The 13,088-nt window shown below is 36.9% G+C and overlaps 1 protein-coding gene and 1 non-coding gene across 3 annotated transcripts in view; one reads left to right on the top strand and one right to left on the bottom strand.

Moving 5' to 3' along the window:
* Positions 1 to 13,088, bottom strand: part of FANCC (FA complementation group C) — a 306,682-nt gene that overhangs the window by 74,882 nt on the left and 218,712 nt on the right. The window lies entirely within an intron of this gene.
* LOC136396185 (U6atac minor spliceosomal RNA) lies at positions 6,335 to 6,458 on the top strand. Its single transcript, XR_010749587.1, has one exon. It is a non-coding gene; the product is annotated as a U6atac minor spliceosomal RNA (small nuclear RNA).

Genomic DNA, 13,088 nt, shown 5'->3' with positions numbered 1-13,088 from the left:
CTCTATCCACTGCGCCACCACCTGGTCAGGCCATTTTTCTTTGTAATGGTTATTTTAACCCCATATTTCCATCCAAGTTTGTAATCTTCTTGCAATATATTCAGACCTATTTGACATTCTTCCATTTTCATCTTCTCAAAGAAATTTTTCTTAGAACATTCTGACCTGTTCCAATATGGATAGGTTGCTTTTTACTCGCTCTGTACAGTAATCTTGGGATCTCCATTCTGTAAATTTCCTTCACTTTTCTCCTGGATCCAACACTTTCTTCTTTCTTGGTTCCTTCTTTATATAGAGGGAAGGTACATGAGAGGTACAGTATTTGAGACCTTGCATGTCTGAATCTCTATTTTACTCTCAGATGTGATTGAGAGGCCCTGGCCAGTTGGCTCAGTGGTGGAGCATCAGTCCTGTGTGTGGATGTTCTGGGTTCAATTCCTGGTCAGGGTACACAGGTGGGGCAACTATCTGCTTCTCCACTCCCTACCCCCCCCACAGCCATGGCTTAATTGGAGTGAATTGGCCCCAGCACCTTCATATAATGTTATCAAGATCCCACCATTTTGTTGTAAATGATCCAATGTCATCATTTCTTATGGCTGAGTAGTATTCCATAGTGTATATGTGCCACATCTTCGTTATCCAGTCATCTATTGACGGGCTTTTGGTTGTTTCCATGTCTTGGCCACTGTGAACAATGCTGCAATGAACATGGGGCTACATGTGTCTTTATGTATCAATGTTTCTGAGTTTTGTGGGTATATACCCAGTAGAGGGATTTCTGGGTCATAAGGTAGTTCTATTTTCAGTTTTTTGAGGAACCACCATACTTTCTTCCATAATGGTTGTACTACTTTACATTCCCACCAACAGTGAATGAGGGTTCCTTTTTCTCCACAGCCTCTCCAACATTGCTATTACCTGTCTTGTTAATAATAGCTAATCTAACAGGTGTGAGGTGGTATCTCATTGTAGTTTTGATTTGCATTTCTCTAATAACTAATGAAGATGAGTATCTTTTCATATATCTGTTGGCCATTTGTATTTTTTCCTGGGAGAAGTGTCTGTTCATGTCCTCTTCCCATTTTTTTATTGGATTATTTGTTTGTTGAATTTTATGAGTTCTTTGTATATTTCAGATATTAGGCCCTTATCTGAGCTGTTTGAAAATATCATTTCCCATTTAGTTGGCTGTCTGTTTATTTTGTTGTCAGTTTCTCTTGCTGAGCAAAAACTTTTTAGTCTGAAGTAGTCCCATTCATTTATCTTTGCCTTTACTTCTCTTGCCTTTGGAGTCAAATTCATGAAATGTTCTTTAAAACCCAGGTCCATGAGTTTAGTACCTATGTCTTCTTCTATGTACTTTATTGTTTCATGTCTTATATTTAGGTCTTTGATCCATTTTAAATTAATTTTCGCACAAGGAGACAAGCTGTAGTCGAGTTTCATTCTTTTGCATGTGGCTTTCCAGTTTTCCCAGCACCATTTGTTGAAGAGGCTTTCTTTTCTCCATTGTGTGTTGTTGGCCCCTTTATCAAAAATTATTTGACCATATATATGTGGTTTTATTTCTGGGCTTTCTATTCTGTTCCATTGGTCTGAGTGTCTATTTTTCTGCCAATACCATGCTGTTTTGATTGTCGTGGCCCTATAATATAGTTTGAAGTCAGGTATTGTAATGCCCCCAGCTTCATTCTTTTTCTTTAGGATTGCTTTGGCTATTCGGAGTTTTTTATAGTTCCATATAAATCTGATGATTTTCTGTTCCATTTCTTTAAAAAATGTCATAGGAATTTTGATGAGAATTGCATTAAATTTGTATATTGCTTTGGGTAATATGGCCATTTTGATTATATTTATTCTTCCTATCCAGGAACAGCATCTTGTTCTTTTTTAATAGATACATTACCTTTTATTTTCATGGGGACATTGATATTTATTTGAGAGTTTCTTTTTGTTGAGTAAACTTTATTTTTGTTTTCTACTTTTTATATTATATGCTTATTATGATTTCCTTACACATCTGGTGACTGTTGCCTGTGAGCTTATATTTAAAAGTTAGGCACTAAAAAGCTCGCAGGGAGCTATATGTGCATGGGTGGGGCAAGCTGATTGTGATCTTCACTTCAGGGCAGCAGTTTTTAGACATTTTTGGTTTCAGAACACTCTTAAACTCTTAAATATTATCAAGAACACTGAAGGACTTTGTTTCTGAGGTTATAGCCATTGATATTTATCATGTTGGAAATGAAAACAGAAAAAAATCATGTATTGATTCATTAAAAATAACAATAATATCTCCCTTCCTGTCTGTCTGTCCTTATCTGTCCCTCTCTCTGACTCTCTGTCTCTGTCAAAAAACAAACAAACAAAAAACAATAATAAACCCATTAAACATGAATATAAGACATTTTTTGTTAGACAATAACTATATTTTACAAAACAAGAATATTAAGGGTAACATTCTTTTACCTGTTTGTGAATCTCTCTACTATATGGCCTGTATTTACTTCTGCATTCTATCTATTGCCATGTGTTGTTTTATTTGAAGTATATGAAAGGAGTCTAGCCCCATACCAATATTAGTTTAAAAAGGCAGGAGTATTTTAATAGCCTCTTCATATAATTGTGCATCTTTCCTTTTGATTCCACACCCAAACCCATCAGCACTGCGCAGCTGCTTCCTGTAAGCCTGCCAAAGGGTGCAGGTACAGCCTTCCATGGGTCTCCGGAGTGAAGTCTCTACCATGATAACAGCTGAAATTCACCACAATTTAATGGCCAACACTTCCCCAGAAAGCTGCAAGTCTTTAAATAGCCACAGAATTCCGAACTAGTTACATTACAGATTCTGTCAGTAAAATTCTTGTCTTGGTGAAGAAGTGGATTCCTGCCATTTCTCGCTCCATCTTCCCTAACATTCCCTTTTGATCTCTTGTATAAAAAAGAAAAAAAACCCAAAAACTTTTCTTACTTTCCATTTCTTTGTCCCTTTGCACCATACCCTAAGAAAACTGTTTGGTTCAGTCTTTGAAGTCACTATTTGCTATTATTCAGTTATATGTCTTTTTCAGCCTATTTATTGAATTTCCTTTTCTTATAAGCCCTGTCTTAAAAAAAATAACAACAACATATTACTATTTTAAGGATGTGATAGCTTCTCTTATTACTTTTTAGACAAATCATTATTCCTTTAAAAAATTTGACTTGCTTATCCTAGGGAATGCATTTAATTGATGTATTTGCACCTTTTGTTCATTGCATTTGGTTCATTTTTCCTTAAGGTGTTGGTTTTCCATGAGTGGTTTTGTGTATTTTCTCTTTCTAAAATCTAAGACTCCACACTAGCCTCTCCATGAATGCTCTGTTTAGTGTTGCCTGTCTCCAGTACTTGTGGTTAAGGTCAGGATGTGGTGCTGATTGGGGTTGTCAATAAATTGCCTTCTGAGCATAAGAGCACTAACACTGCTGGGAATTGATAGCTGCTGGGATTTGGTACTTGCTTCTCCTCCAAAGTGCCCTCCTTCCTTCTTGTCAGAATAGGACATGTCTGTTGTCTCTTGATCGGGGATTGTGGATAGGTAGAGGAGGAGTGAATGAGGGCCTAGCCAGCTGGCTACCATAATACCATAACTATAGTCTAACAAGTTATCTTGTTGGCTTCCAGGCAGCCTCCTATCCCTTGAATCGACCACCAAAATAACTTATCTTTTGCAGTAGTACTCTCTTTCAAGCTTTTTGGGCTGCGATATTTTTCTTCAAAAACATCCCATCACCTACTATTTTAAGCCTTTCTCATAACTTGTTGTTCAACAAAAGCACCACCCACCCATTTTACAGTATTAGATATTTGTTAAAATGACTTGTCATTGCTAGGAATTGGGAGCATAAAGTGAATGCGGGGACATCCACATGCTCGGTTCATCCCTTGGTTTAGTTTCTCACATTACATTTTTCATCTTATCCTCTCCTCTTGAGATTATGTGGGTTTCTATTCCACACCGGTCTTTCACTTCAGTCTGCAAGATCTGTTCAAGTTCTCTACATAAGAACTACTCCAAGTGTGGTCCTTGGGTGGGTAGTGGCAGTGGCAGTGGCAGCGGCAGCCCAGCCCTGGGTGAGGCCCAGAAATCTGTTTACATCTCCCCAGGGGGTCCCTATGCACAGTAAACCTGGAGAGATGCAGTGCTACACTACTTTAGTAGCAATCCTCACAACTAGATTTTAATCTCTAGTAATAATCTGAATGTTTTAAGGGAACATGATAGAATTATATTTAAGGTTTATGTTTTATTAATGCATTCCTATAAATATTGGTTTAGCTGCATTATTTTCTCAATAATCAAGAGTAAAAAAATCTCAGATAATTTTTCGTTAAACTACATGATAATTTCCTTATGTATGAACAGTTTGTCTTTTCTCAATTCTTCATTTTTTAATTTGCTTCTTTTTCTCAACCACTTTCTTAAAACTGAGTCTCTTCAACAATATTTATCTTCCAGAGTGCTCTACCATATTTATCTAACTCACTATCAAAGTGATTTTAGTCCCTAAATTAATGTGTTTTTGAGTCCATTACCTAGGTTGTAATGAGAAGACATATTGAGCTTGAGTTGAAAATACCTTAAGTTTTTATATGACTTCACTGGGTGGGCTAGAGAAGGAGTAAGTTGTTGTTATTGTATATGTGTGTGTGAGAGAGATGTACAGTGTGCCTTTTCACACACACACATAAACACACACATATATTTTTAAAAGACTCTAGCAGAGTATTTTGCATAGAGCAAAGGGCTCTGTGAATGTTTGAGAAGTTAAAAATATGCCTGAGAGTTACGAGTGCTCATAATAAATCCAGAACTCTGAAATAAAGAAGCAGGGAGGTGGTATGGTGGTCTTGCCCTTCCTTCTGTCTTAAGTACATTTCTCTCATTACCTTAACAGACAGGAGGAGAGTCAGAAACTACCACTGGTGGCTGGGTGGGTGGCAGAGACAGCCTTGGCAACAAACACATTCATCAAGCACTGAAGCCATGGGCCGCTAATTGTATCTCCCAGTCAGGGTAAAACAAGTTCAAGATAATTTTTCTGAAAAATTTTAAAGTCTTATGTAAGTTCAGGTAATTCTTGGTCATACTAAAATGTAGGCAGGTCAACTGATAATCTTTTCACTGGCTTCAAAGGGCTAATGGCCCTCAGGGTCCCTCTTTTGGACTGCAGCTCGCCAGAGCATGAGACCCAACTTCAACCAAAGTTATGCAACACATTCCAGACTGGACCACACTAAGCATTAGGTCTGGCCTGAGTGCCAGAGCAGCACTTCCAAATGAGTTTTGCATAAGAATTCAATGGCAGAAGGCTCAACGGTAACCACATACTACTGAAGACATCTTTCCTTCCTGTGTGCTTGTACTGAAGCAGCCAAACCATCTACAGCAAATCATAGAACTACAAGATAAACTGATGGTGCTCAGAGTCCAGAATGTCGCTCCTTCTGAATGTTTTGTAGCAAAGAACAAGAGAGGATTTAAACATTCTGTCACTGAATTGTTGATTTTACTTGGTGGTAAGTGAAATTCTATTTAAAACACTCTGACAAGACTGTATATCAGGCCTTTAAAAATAATGCAAAAGGAAACTAAACAGATATCCCTATTTCTTTTTGTTCCTCTGGCAATTTATATATCAAAGCTATAAAATAAATTTCTATATTATCTACCAGGAATTTGAAACTTTTGAAATGAACTTTAAATATGACTACCAAAAGTGAAAGAAAAAAATGTATGAATGCCCTCTATCTAAAAAGAGAGAGAGAGAGAACCACTATAGCATTGTTTATGTGGTGTTTAAGTTTGGGGGACTCTTGGCTGCTTGAACATTTATAATCATATGCATGGAAGAAAAGTAATGATAAAACTTAAGTGTAATAAATAATGGAAATATCTGGAGATTCAAGTACTAGAAAGTAGTCTGTCCCCAATGCTATATTCTGATTAATTTTTTTTTATTTTTAAATCTTAAAAATGTATAGATAACCTCAGGTATGCAGTAGAGAAATTTATATATTATTGATACATAGTTATTATTATAACTTGTAATCATAATTGCTCCAATTCGTTTGGCAGCTCATTCAAATGTTGTCACGATGCCAGTGTACGACCTGATTTCATGACATCAGTGTTTATGTGCAATGCGCACACACTTGGTTGAATGTAATTCATTAGAGAAGTGGGGATGTATAGAGTTCTGAGTGGTACACAAACTTTTACAGATCCAGGTCCTTTCATGAAAGAAGAACAGAACTCCCTGGCTTTATGTCTTAAAAGTAGGGCTTTATGTGTTGTATGAAAGGAGGGAAGATTAGCATCCCCCTTTGCAAGGATGGAAGAGGCTTTTGGGCCACATGCATATGGTTAAGGCACTGCCATCTACTTCTAGGTGGCATCTAACCATTATTTTGTGTTGAGTTGTATACTTGAAACCTGTATGATTTTGTGAACCAAGACACCCCAATAAATTCAATTAAAAAAAAGACTGAAATATCCCTTTCTTCCCAGCACAACCAGGAACACAACAAGAATGTCTGTTCTTACCACTTCTATTCAACATTGTATTAGAGATCCTAGCCAGGCAATTAGGTAAAAAAAAAGAAATAACATGCCCTGGCTGAATAGCTCAACTGCTTGTAGCATAGTCCTGAACTGCAGAGGTTGCCAGTTCGATCCCCAGACAGGGCACATACAGGAGCAGATTCATGTTCCTCTCTCTCTCTCTCTCTCTCTCTCCCTCTTGCTAAAATCAATAAATAAAAAATTAAAAAGAAAAAAGAACTAATAGTTATCCAGTTTGGGAAGAATAAGTAAAACTATGCCTATCCATAGATGAGAAGATCTTGGTGACACTGGATTAGGCAATGGTTTCTTAAACATTCCACCCAAAGCACAAGCAACAAAAGAAAAAGTAAATAAACTGGATTTCATTAAAATGAAAAACTTTCATGTATCAAAGAACATGATTCAGAAGGTGAAAAGACAACCCCCAAAATGGGAGAAAATGTTGGCAAATCATCCAGCTCCAAGTATGAGTATAGTATCCAGAATATGTCAAGACTGTTAAAACTCAACAATACAAACAACTCAATTAAAAAATGGGCAAAGAGCCTGAATAGACATTTCTCTAAAGAAGAGATACTAGTGGCCAATAAGCACATAAGAAGATGCTTGACATCCTGAATCATTAGGGAAATAAAAAAACCACAATGAAATAAAAATCAAAAAGGAAATAAAAATCAAAGTCACTTCACACTAGAATGGCTACAATGAAAAAGAAAAAGCAATGAATAAGTAAAAATGTGGAAAAACTGGAACCCTCATATGCTGCTGGTAAGAATGTAAAATGGGGCAGACACTTTGGAAGACGGTTATCTTCAAAACGTTAAAAATAAAGTTACCATATGACCCAGCAATTCCACACCTAGGTATATATCCAAGGATACTGACAACATATGTTCACACAAAAACTTGTACATAAATGTTCATATCAACATTACTCGCAACTGCCAAAAGTGGAAACAGCTCCAATGTCTATCAACTGAGGAATCGATAATCAAAATGTGATGAATCTACACAATGCAATAGTATTTGGTCATAAAAAGGAATTAAGTATTGATAAATGCTATAACATGAATAAACTTTGAAAACCTTATGCTAAGTAAAAAGCTAGTCTCAGAAGGCCACATATATCATTCCATTTATTTAAAATGTCCAGAATAGCCAAATTCATTGAAAGTAGATTAATGCTTACCAGAGGACAGAGTAGTGGTGGAGAGTAGGAAGTGACTGATATAGGGTTTCCCTCTTGGTGTAATGAAACTGCTCTGGAATTAGTGGTAATGATTGCACAACTTTGTGTCTTTATTAAAATCATTCAATTACAGACTTTTCAAAGTGAATAAAAGTAGGACTTTAAGAGCTCATAAAGAGTCAGACTGGTGGTGCACAGTGGATAGAGCATAGACCTGGGATGCTAAGGTCCCAGGTTCGAGACCCCAACATTGCTGGCTTGAGCGTGGGCTCATCTGGCTTGGGTGCAGGGTCACTGGCTTGAGCCTAAGGTCACTGGCTTGAGCAAGCATTCACTGGCTCAGCAGGAGGCCCCAGTCAAGGCACATACGAGAAGCAATCAATGAACAACTCAAGTGCCACAACTACAAGTTGATGCTTCTCATTTCTCTCTCATCCTGTCTGTCTGTCTGTTCCCCCACCCCTCTAGCTTAAAAACAACAATAACAAAAACAAGTAATAATAAAAGCTCATTAAAAAGACTAAAAAGGTATGTTAGGTATCAAATTGTTTTTTAAATATAATCTTCTGATAAGAATAATTAAACCTAATCCAAGAGATTGAATTTCCCTTAAAACTATATATGGACTCAATATATTCAGAAAAATACCTGCAAAAGTTTATCTTGTTAAATTCTAAAATTATTTTTGAAAAAGCAAAAGACTCCATAGTAAACATCATTCAACAGCAAATCAGGAATGTATCAAATGTGCCAGTGTGCAGAGAACATTCTACTAACACAGACATCTCATATTCTTGGTAAATTTGTTAAGAGTTTTACTGATTATGCCTGACCAGGTGGTGCACAGTGGATAGAGTGTTGGCCAGGGACACAGAGGACCTGGGTTAAAAACCCAAGGTCACCAACTTGAGTGTGGGGTCACCAGCTTGAGCACGGGGTCACCAGCTTGAGCGTGGGATCATAGACATGACCCCTTGGCTTGAAGCCCAAGGTCACTGACTTGAACCCAAGGTCACTGGTTTAAAGCCCAAGGTTCCGGCTTGAGCAAGGGTTCACTTGCTCAGCTGGAGCCCCCCGGTCAAGGCACCTATGAAAAAGCAATCAAGGAACAACTAAGGTGCCACAACGAAGAATTGATGCTTCTCATCTCACTCCCTTCCTGTCTGTCCCTTTCTCTCTCTAATTTTACTAATTATATCAGTTTTTCTTTGACTAAGAATGCCCTAAACTACTCACCAGATTAACTGCCACTTTACCCTTGCTGCTACAGCCAGCTGGGGCACCAGCATGGACCTCCTTCTGTAACCTTTGCTCTGCACCACAGGATTTGTCCATGTTGTTTTTGAAAAATAAACATCATTAATGAAGAAACAGTCATGAATTTAAGATTGAACTTGTCCCAAATAACCCAATCTGGCACAAACGGAAGTTTTTCTGCTATAAAGAACAGAACAGCTAATCTCCATCAGGCTTTCCTAATTGTGGTCGGTGGAGTTTGGATGCCTTTTTCTGAACTACTCTCTTCTGTATAACAGGAGGTCCTTTGGTCTAGTTTTAACACTTACTTTATAAGCACGTATTGTTTTGAGTGTTTTACAATTTAATATAAGTAATGACATAGCATGAATATCTTTTTGCAACTTCCTGGCTCTTCTTTCCATGGGTCTATGTCTGGCTTTATGCCAGTACCAAAATTTGGTGACTGTAGCTCTGTAATGTTTTCAAATCAGAAAATGTGAGGACTTAACGTTTTTCAAGGATGTTTTGGTTATTTGGGTTCTTTGAAGTTCTATATGAATTTTAGGATCCCCCCCAGGAAAATAACTGAGTTACTTTAATATTTATCTTTGGTCATATGAACTGCACTGGGTAGTGTGAGCATGAAGACTTTCAACCCAAGAACATGGGACACCTTTTCGTTTATTTGTGCCACTGAATTTCTGTCATCAATGTTTTGTGATTTGCAGTATACAAGTCTTTCATATCCTTGATTAAATTGATTCCTAAGTATTATTGTCCTTTTTGATGTTATTGTAAATGGGATTTTTTTTTAAAAAAAAATTCATTTTGGATAGCTCATTTGTTAGTGCAGAGAAACACAACTGAGTTTTGGATGTCAATTTTTCTATACTGCACCTTTACTGAATTCATTTATAATAACAGTTTTTTTGTAGAATCTTTAGGGTTTTCTACATATAAGATCATGTCTTCTACGAATAGAAAAAGTTTTGTCTTTCTTTTAAATTTGGATGCCTTTTATTTCTCTGTCTTGTCTAATTGCTCTGGCTAAGACTTCAGGTACAATGTTGAAAAGAAGTGGTGAGAGAGGGTATCCTGGCTTTGTTCTTGAATTTAGAAGTCAAGTTTTCAGTCTTTCACTATTGAGTTCATTGTTAGCTGTAGGCTCTTCCCATATGGTCTTTATTATGGTGAAGTAGCTTCCTAGTATTCCTAGTTCCCTGAATGTTCTTGTCATGAAAGGATATTGAATTTTATCAAGTACTTTTTCTGCATCAATTGAAATTATGTGGTATTGTCTATCATTTTGTTAATGCGATGTATTATTTGATTGATTTTTGTATGTGGAACATCCGTTCATGCAAAGAATAAATCTCACTTGGTCAGGGTGCATAATCTTTTTTATGAGTTTGGTTTGCTAGTATTTCATTGAAGTTTATTTTTTTGCATCAATATTTATCTTTAATATTTTTCTATTCTCTGTTTAGTTTACTTCTACTCTACTTTTATGTTTAGTTTGTCCTTTTCTAGTTCCTTCAGGTATTAGGTTGCTGATGTGAGATCTTTTTTCTCTTTTAATGAAGGCATTTACTCCTATATACTTTATTCTTAGCACTGCTTTTCCTATACCCTATAATTTTAGGTATAATGTTTTTTTTGTTTTCATTTGTATCAAGATATTTTCTAATTTCCTTGTGATTTCTTCTTTCATCCATTGATTGTCCAAGAATGTGTTAATTTGCACGTTTGTGAATTTTCTCATTTTTCTATTAGTGATTTTTATTTCATACTATAGTGATATAATTTCAATACTAAATTTGTTAGGACTTATTTGGTGACCTAACAGGTGCTCTATCCTGAAGAATGTTGTGTGTGTGTGCTGGAGGGTGTGTATATTAGGTAGAATGTCCCATACATTTCTACAAGGTCCAAAAGATCTAAAATGTTTTTCAAGTCCTCTGTATTCTTTTTGTCTTTGGTCTGGTTGATCCATATATTATTTATAGTGGGTATTTAAATCTCCTATGATTAGTGTGCTTTTTTATTTTACCCTTCAACCTTGCCAATGTTTGCTGCATATATTTTGGTATTCTGCTATTAGGTACATATATACTGCTCACAAAAATTAGGGGATATTTCAAAATGAATATTAAGCTATAAAATATCTCCGAATTTTTGTGAGCAGTATCTATCTATAATTGTTATATCTTCCAGGCAAGTTGATCTTTTGTCATTATATAATATTCTTCTTTGTCTCTTATAATAGTTTTTGATATAAACTACATGCTGTCTCAGGTAAGTTTGGCCATACTTGCTCTCTTGTGTTCACTGTTTGCATGGAATATATTTTTTTCCATCCCTTCATTTTCAGCTTATGACATGTAAAATGAGTCTTGTAAACAGTATATAGTTGGGGCTCTTTTTTTTTAATTCGACTCAGCTATGCTATGGCTTTTGTTTGTTTTGGGTTTTTTTTGACAAAAGACATAGTCAGAGAGAAGGACAGACAGGGACAGACAGACAGGAAGAAAGAGAGATGAGAAGTATCAGTTCTTCATTGCAGTACCTTAGTTGTTCATTGGTAGCTTTCTCATATGTGCCTTGACCAGGGGCTACAGTAGAGCAAGTGACCCTTTGCTCAAGCCAGTGACCTGGGCTCAAGCCAGCAACCTTGGGCTCAAGCCAGGGACCTTCGGCATCAAGCCAGTGACCTTTGGGCTCAAGTCAGAGACCATGGGGTCATGTCTATGATCCCACATTCAAGCCAGCGACCCAGCACTCAAGCCAGATGAGCCCGTGCTCAAGCTGGCGACCTCGGGGTTTCGAACCTGGGTCCTCCACATCCCAGTCCGACACTCTATCTACTGTGCCACCGCCTGGTCAGGCTGTTACAGTTTTTGATGGTAGAGTTTAATCCATTTACATTTGTAGTAATTACTGAGAGAGAAGGACTTATTATTGCTATTTCATTGTTTTCTGTATGTCTGGTAGTTATATTGGCCCTCTTTTTCTTTTGCTAAGTTCCTTTGTGTTTCACTGATTTTTAAAAATAGTGATATACTTTGATTCTCTTCTCATTTCCTTTGTGCAACATATATGTATATATATATGTGTGTGTGTGTGTGTGTGTGTGTGTGTGTGTGTGTATATGTTACCATGGAATTAGATGAAACATCTCATGGTTGCCCTGGCCAGATAGTTCAGTTGATTAGAGTGTCATCCCGATTCACCAAGATTGCAGGTTCGATTCCCAGTCAGGACACATACAAGAATCAATCAACGAATGGACAAATAAATGGAACAACAAACTGGTGTTTCTCTCTCTCTCTCCTTTCTTCTAAAACATCAATAAAAATAAATCTCCTGGCTATAACAATCTATTTTAAAGTGATAATGACAGTTGTATAAAAATGTTTATTCCTTTATATCTCCTCCCTATGCTTTATGTTATTGATGTCATATGTTACGTTTTCATATTTTGTATCCCTTAACACAGTTTTACAGTTAGTTTTTATACTTTTATCATTTAAACTTTATTCCAGACTTAAAAGTAATTTATGCACCAATATTACAATATTTTAGAAATTATATTTGCTTATACATTTATCCTGACCAGAGTTGAGTGCTTTTCCCTCATCACGCTGATCTGAGCCAGCCTCCTGTCTGTGGCACGGCCAGTTCTCGGGTGCTGCCCAAAGCAGCTTAGCGCTACCTCTCCACGGGCCCCAGGTACTGAAAGTGATCAAATATTAGTCCCTCAGGAGATCCCACAGAAGCCAGAACACTGGACACATTCCACTCTCTCTTTCCCTTCCAAGGGAGAAGCTACAAGTTGAACTTTTCCTCCCAATCCCACCCATCTGGGCTGGCTCAGGGGAAGTGCTATTGTAGTTGATAAAAAATAGCTTTCATTCCTGTTTCAATTTGTTTCTTACTTTGAGTTTGCCTGAGATAGTGTGACTTCTTAATTGGTTTCTGGAGTTCTCATAAAGGCTCCTTGTCCCATATACTATTGTTAGATCAGTGTTTGGGGGTGGAGAACAAGAACT

Source organism: Saccopteryx leptura, chromosome 2, assembly GCF_036850995.1.
Source record: "Saccopteryx leptura isolate mSacLep1 chromosome 2, mSacLep1_pri_phased_curated, whole genome shotgun sequence".
Classification (NCBI taxonomy): Eukaryota; Metazoa; Chordata; class Mammalia; order Chiroptera; family Emballonuridae; genus Saccopteryx; species Saccopteryx leptura.
Note: the sequence above shows the minus strand (reverse complement) of the source record. Positions and strands in the feature narration are given on the sequence as shown.